Genomic DNA, 8,110 nt, shown 5'->3' on the forward strand with positions numbered 1-8,110 from the left:
AGGAGGTAGACAAACTAATGGAGGCAGGCTACATTTGGAAGGTACAATTTCCTAGTTGGCTAGCAAATGTTGTCCTGGTTTCTAAACCAGGAAATAAATGGTGAGTGTGTATTGATTTTCGGGATCTTAACAAAGCCTGCCCGAAAGATTGCTATCCCCTGCCTCATATTGATCAGGTGGTGGACTCTACAGCCGACTGTGAATATATTTGCAGGTTGGATGCCTATCAAGGCTATCATCAGGTTCCTTTAGCCAAGTATGATCAAGAAAATGTTAGTTTTATAATGGCCGAAGGTACTTATTGTTATAATGTTATGCCTTTTGGATTGAAGAATGCAAGAGCAACCTACCAAAGGCTTATGAATAAAGTTTTCCAAGAACAGATGGGAAGAAACATGGAGGTATATGTAGATGACATATTAATTAAATTTCTTCAGGTAGAAGACTTATGTAAAGATGTAGAAGAAACATGCAAGACCTTGCGACAATATAGGCTTAAGCTTAACCCTTGTAAGTGTTTATTTGGGGCTAAAGGTGGTAAGTTTCTCGATTATATGGTTACAGAATGAGGAATAGAAGCGAACCCTAACAAAGTTTGAGCAATCTAAGATATGGAGCCCCAAAGCAACATGAAAGAAGCCCAAAGGTTGACTGGTTGAATTACTGCTCTATCTTGCTTCATTTCTCGATCAATCGCCCGAATTTCCATTTCTTCAAGATTCTCCAGAAGGCTACTAAATTTCAGTGGGATGAAGAATGTGACAAAGCATTTCAAGAATTGAAAGATTATTTGTCAACCCTCCCTGTCTTAGTTAAACCTGTAGTAGGAGAAGCCTTATGGATTTATCTTTCAGCAAATGAGCATGCTGTAGGCTCAGTGTTGGTAAGGCAGGAGGGTAAAGAGCAATAGCCGGTGTATTTCTCAAGCCATTTATTAAAGGGAGCCGAGTGTAGATATACTACACTCGAAAAATTAGCTTATGCATTAGTGTTAACAGCAAGAAGGTTGTGTCCTCACTTCTTGTCACATACGATTATAGTATTAACTAATAGCACTCTCGACCAAGTACTTCTCAATCTGGAAGCATCTGGACGGTTAATTAAGTGGACAACTGAGCTTAGTGAATATGATATACAGTACCAACCTCACTCAACCATCAAAGCACAAGCTCTAGCGGACTTCATAATAGAAGTACAAGGTACAGAAGAAGAAGGAACTTGGAAAATCTATGTAGATGGATCTCCAAGAGAAGATCAGGTTCAGCTTTCAGTCTGATTGAATTACAGGGCTACTAATAATGAAGTAGAATATGAAGCATTGATAGCCGGTTTGCAGGTTGCTAGGTAAGTGGGGGCTGCTCGAGTATGTCTCTACTCAGATTCTCAATTGACAGCACAACAATTAATAGACAGTTTTGAAATTAGTAATGATCGACTCAAGTTATATGCAGAAGCATTTGATAAATTGAGGGATGGATTTCAAGAAGTGAGTATACAAAAGATACCTTGGTCAGAAAATCAAGTGGCTGATGAGTTGGCTAAACTAACTTCAGCAATAATACCTTGGAACCTGGATCGACCTATGGAGAAAACAATGTAGGTATCTTGCATCGAGAGACAAGCTGATATAGAGATACAGAGTGACTGGAGGACACCCATCATACTATTCTTACAACAAGGCATTCTACCATCCAAAGAAGAGCAAGCGAGAGTTTTCAAGAAGAGGGCTACTCGGTATATGTTGGTAGGAGATCATCTCTACAAGAGGGCCTTTTCTAGTCCTTTGCTCAAATGTATTAGACTAGAAGACATACAATATATTCTATAAGAAGTTCATCAAGGTTCATGCGAGAGTCATATCGGAGGGAGATCCTTAGCTCATAAAATATTATTGGTTGGATATTTCTGGCCTACTTTACAAGAAGACGTAGCACAACTCATAATAACTTACATATCCTGTCAAAAACATCAGAATCTGTCACATCAACCTACTCAGTTATTAAAAACTTCTATAGTCTCTTGCCCTTTCGATCAATGGGGCATAGATATAGTAGGTCCATTTCCTTTAGCGACTGCACAAAGAAGATTCCTATTGGTAGTTGTAGATTATTTCTCAAAATGGGTGGAAGCTGAGTCATTAGCCAGAATAACTGAAAATGCAGTCATTAAATTCTTCTGGTAGCATATCATCTGTAGATTCATAATTCCATATAAACTGGTTTCTAATAATGGAAAACAATTTCAAGGACAAATAATCAAAGAATGGTGTGCAGGGTATGGTATTACGCAAGCCTTCACTTCTGTTAACATATCCACAAAGCAATGGGCAAGCAGAAGTAACTAATAGGGAGATTATCAGAGGGCTTAAAACTACATTGGATCATGTTGGTGGTAGCTGGGTGGATGAATTACCTAGTGTGATATGTGCATATCATACTACTCCTAGAGAAGCTACGGGAATAACACCATTTCAGCTAGTCTACGGAGGTGAGGCTGTAGTTCCCATGGAGGTTGGGGTGGAATCTGATCAAAGACAACTGATATGGGTTAGGTTTCATGGATCCCTGGTAAGGAAGGGAAGGAAGATAATCGAGTTGAGAAGATAGATCGATATCAGTCGGGATATGTTTACAAGTAGATAGGCCAATATCAATCAGGATATACCTTGAAGGAGGTAGGCTAACATCGACCGGGATATGCCTCCAAGGAGGCAGACCCATATCGATCAAGATATACCTCCATGGAGGTTGGCCAAGATCGACCGGGACATGCCTCCAAGGAGGCAGACCCATATCAATCAAGATATACCTCAAAAAGTGGAAGGCCAATATCGGCCGGGATATACTTCCGAGTGAATAGCCCAATATCGATCGAGACATGCCTTTAGGAAGGAAGGCCAATATCGGTCGGGATATACTTCTGAGGAGGCAAACACATATCAATCAAGATATACCTGCAGGAAGGAAGGCCAATATCGGCCGGGATATTCCTCCAAGTGTTGGGTTCTTCGAGCCGCGAAAACCGCTTTTTCGCGTCGCGGAAACCCCGAAGGACCCAAAGCCGTAGATCCGTGCAAAGATTCGTATAAAAATTCGAAAAACTATTTCTTGTACGAGTTCAAAAACTGATCTACTACTTAGATCTATGAGGAAAAAGTGTTTACCCTTTGATGCGATGCCCTTCGCGTTCCCGCTCGTCCAAATGATGCCGGATCTCAAGACCGTCAAGCGCCGGTCCTCTAGAAGTATCCACACGGACACACTAGATGGAGATGACCAAAACCAAGGTGTGCTAGCACCTATGTGGTTCGGCCAAGGGAGGAGAGGGAGAGGTAGAGCTTAAGAGGGAGAAGGAGGAAGATGCACACAAGTGAATGAAAAATGAATTTCTTCACCCAAAACAAAGTGGCCGGCCACATTTCAAAATTCACATTAATTGCATTAATTGCAATTAATGTGAAACCATAAAATCACATTAATTGCATTAATTACAATTAATATGAAACCATTAAGAGAGTGGCTTTGTCACTTTCATGAGGTGGCACCCATGATGATGTGGAACATCATTATTGGTCCACCTAATGCCAACTCACCAATGAGGTGGCAAAATGTCAAGTCAAAATTGACCTTTGGTCTTCCTTCTCATGTCAAGTCAAACTTGACACAATCTCTACCATGGTGGATCTAATCCAACCATTTGATTCGAGCCAACTTAATATAATGAATCTAATTCATTAAATTAAATTGATTCAATGAGTCATAATCTAAATTAGACTCATTTAACACATGAATCAACTTGAGTCGAACTCAAGTTAGCCCAATTATGATTACTCTTAATCCAATTTGATTCATCAAATGAATCTAATCCTCTTGGTTCATCATATGAACCTAATCTCCACCTAATTGTCCTAAGTGTGTGACCCTATAGGTTCTTGTAACATTGGCAATGCCCTAAACCCATTTAGGAGCATAAGTAATGAGCGGTATCTAGCAACACATCATTACTACCAAGTTACAAGAATGTCGAGATCCGACATCACCTCGTGACTACCAATTGTGACTACTCACAAAATAATGACAAGTGTCCTTCTATCCTAGACATCTAGATTGATCAATGTGAGGCATAGACCGTGTCATCCTCTAATCAATCTAAATCTTGAACCCAAGTAGACTCACTCGATCAAATGAGCTCAACATCTAATGTTGACTCATTTGGGCATGGCCATGCACTTAGTGGTCTCACTCTATCAAGAATACCGATGTCGCTCCCGTCATATGGGAGGGATAGATCCCATCTACATCACTCACATCCCTCTACATAATTCGTTATATACCCAGTAATCGCCTTTATAGTCCACCCAGTTACGGGTGACGTTTGACGAAACTAAAGTACATAACTCCTTATGTAGGGATCCATGGTGACTTCAGGTCTAAGGACTAATAGTCATACTAATAGCCACATGAGAAAGTATATGACACTCATATAACGATCCATGATACTTTCTCATGGCGGGTCATTCAGTATACATTCTCTAATGCATACCCATGTGTCAGCTTGATATCTCTATATCCATGACTTGTGAGATCAAGTCATCGAGCTGACCTACATGCTAGTCTTATTGTATTAACATTGTCCCTGAATGCTAATACTCGACTAGGAATGATTTAGAGTAGTGTTCCCTATATCATCTCACTATCGATTCAACTAATCGATTGATATAGGTATGAACCTTCTACTCAAGGACGCTATTATACTTAGTCTATTTGGCACTAATATAAATAAGTATAATAACCAAACAAATGCCTTTATTAATAAACAAGAATATGATATACATGAGTCCATACAATCATCAAATTATTGGCTCTAGGGCTCTAACTAACACCAAGGAGGCAGACCCATATCAATCAAGATATACCTCAAAAAGAGGAAGGCCAATATCGGCCGAGATATACTTCCGAGTGAATAGCCCAGTATCGATCGAGACATGCCTTTAGGAAGGAAGGCCAATATCGGCCGGGATATACTTCTAAGGAGGCAAACATATATCGATCAAGATATACCTGCAGCAAGGAAGGCCAATATCGACCGGGAAATGCCTCCAAGGAGGCAGACCCATATCAGTCAAGATATGCCTCTAGGGAGGTTGGCTAAGATCAGTCAGGATATACCTCAAAAGAGGAAGGCCAATATTGGCTGGGATATACTTCTGAGTGAATAGCCCAGTATCGATCGAGACATGCCTTTAGGAAGGAAAGCCAATATCGGTCGGGTTGAATAATACCTTGAAAAGATACTTGATAAAAATTACATACTTGATAAAATATAGCCCAGGGTTGGCTGGGATGATAAACATAGAGGGGCACGGACATGCATTGCCCAAGGAGCCTCATGAGAGGTAATAATAATTGATCAAACCTAGTTAAGCTCAGCTTCGACCGATACAAGGAACATTGTTATATTCAGCTATCTATGATATAGCAAAAACAGGAGGGGCGAGTAAGAACGGTAGAAACACTTTAAAAGGACTTGTAAAATAGGATAAAAGTAAATATTTCAAATAAAGTAGAAACACTTTAATGAAGATATTTGCAGTATGTGATTGTATAACAGGTGTTATATATTTGGCGGGAAATGTGTTTTTAGACTATTTTACAGGTACTAGATGACAAAGAAGGTACATCTGGGGTACAAAAAAGATTCCTTAAAAGTCATTTACCACAAGTACGCAGCTTACGTCATCTCATAACAAACTCTAACAAACCGGGGTCCACTTCATGACTACGGAGGTTATATGAAGTGGTATAAAAAGGGGAATCCTCTCCGTTGGCAAGGTAAGCACACATCGTTAGGCACATTCATAACCCTAGTTCTTCAACTACTGTTCATCTTCTTCTTCCTGCTTCCTTCTTCCATACCAAGAGAGATCACTGACTTGAGCGTCGGAGGGCCTAGCCAGGGATTCCCACCTCGATCTTAGGTCACTGACGATAGTGTTGGTTGGTCTCTTGTGCGCAGGAAGCCCTGAAAGCTCCAGATCTGGGTTTTCTTCGACCGGATCTCTTTATCGCCATTGGTATTTTGCATCGGAAGGACACTCCGGGGTTTCATCTTCTTGGATCCGCTTTAGGTTTCTCGGATCGGCGTTCCATAGGTATTATTCCTCACCAGTAGTAGTTTTTTTCCTTCCTGCTCTCCGTCTTGTCATGCTTCTCAGACAGGATCAAATTTGGCGCCGTCTGTGGGAACTTCACCTGAATCTGAGACTACAAGATGGAAGAGGCTGGAAAATCAAATCTACTCACCATTAGCCATGAGGATCTGGATTTCCTCATTAATTCTCGTGTACAAAAAGCATTGCAACAACAACAACAACAACTTCAAGCTCATACTGGAGCTACTCTGCCAATAGCTCATAATCCAGCAATTTCAACTACTGAGCACCGTAAGGGAAAAGAACTAGAAGAGGGAGAACATGCATATTTTCCTGCAGTCACAGTTTCTCCGATAAGCCGTCCACGAGCCTTTCTTCGAACTCCCATGGAGCAGGGGGGTCGAAGGCTTGTATTTCAGGAATCTTCTAGCAAAGCACCTGGTAGAGAAAAGCGTAAGATTAAAATGATAACCAGTGATAGCTCACCAGAAAAAGTCATCTCTCCCTTCTCTCAAAGTGTACTGGATGATCCTCTTCCTAAGCGGTATTAAAATCTTCAGATCGTCGAGTACATTGGGACTATAGATCCAGAGGATCATCTATTGAAATTTGAGAATGTGGCATTATTACAACAATTTTCAGATGGGGTAAAGTGTCGGATGTACCTTATGACACTTGGAGAAGCAGCTCAACGCTGTTTCAAGAGATTACCAGAAAAATCTATCCGAAAATTTAAGGACTTTAAGAAAGTTTTTCTACACCACTTCTCCAGTAAGAAGAGGTATCATAAGACTCCTTGGAGTCTATTCTCTATTAAACAGGCATCCAAAGAATCCATCAGAGCCTACATGAAAAGATTCAATCAGGTAGCTATCGATGTACCCAATGCTACTACTGAAATCTTAGTAAGCGCTTTCTCTCAAGGTTTAAATGATAATGATTTCTTTAAAGATTTGGTGAGAAATCCTCCTGCCAATTTTGATTCTTTAATTGAATGTGCCACTGAATTTATTAACATAGAAGAGGCTCAAGCTGCCCGCAGGAAGGAGGGCATTACTTCTTCTCCTACACTGGTTAAGGAGAAAGCTCCTGCTCCTGTCCCTCCACCAAGGGGGCCTCGAGTGATTCATCCACCTCACTGTCAGCCGGAATATCATCCACAGGCTGTACAACATGTGGAAATATAATCGGAAGCACCCAGAAGATGGTACACTTATCATAAAACTAGCAGTCATCATACTGAAGACTGTTTTTGTATTGAGAAATAAGAAAGAAAACAAAGAGCGCTACCAAAGGCAGAACTATTATCGGCAACAATACCCTAGGCAGCAAAGTCCGCTCAAATTGGAATATCACCCGGTCGAGCCTCGGCAGGATGCATTACCTACCCCGGCCGGTACAAGTCAAGTGTTAGAAAAGGCTCCATCTGAAGCCTTGACAGTCCAACAAGAAGAAAATAGGAGTAATGTCGCCCGGGGTAATATCAGTACGATCGCGGGCGGGCCCACTGATGGGAATTCTAATAGGGCCTGGAAGGCACATGCACGAAGACTGGAGATTCATGCTGTGGGGTGCAGCATGGAATGAGCAGCTAGTCCCGAGATAAGTTTTGGACCTAGAGATCTTGAGGGGGTAGAAATATCCCACGATTATGCATTAATAATCAAAGTCATCATAGTCAACTATACTATTTCTCGTACCTTTAGAGACACTGGCAGTTCTGTCAATATTATCTTTAAGAAGGCTTTTGATCAATTGCAGATCGACCCAAGCGAACTTCAACAGATGGTAACTCCTCTGTATGGATTCATGGGTAATGAAGTACAACCGTTCGGTCAAATAAAGTTGGCTATATCTTTAGGGGAAGAGCCCCTAATGAGAACAAGAAGATCTTATTTCATGGTGGTGGACGCCCCGTCCTCTTATAATGTGATACTGGGTCGACCGACCTTAAACGAG

The sequence above is a fragment of the Zingiber officinale genome, chromosome 4A (genome assembly GCF_018446385.1).
Source record: "Zingiber officinale cultivar Zhangliang chromosome 4A, Zo_v1.1, whole genome shotgun sequence".
Classification (NCBI taxonomy): Eukaryota; Viridiplantae; Streptophyta; class Magnoliopsida; order Zingiberales; family Zingiberaceae; genus Zingiber; species Zingiber officinale.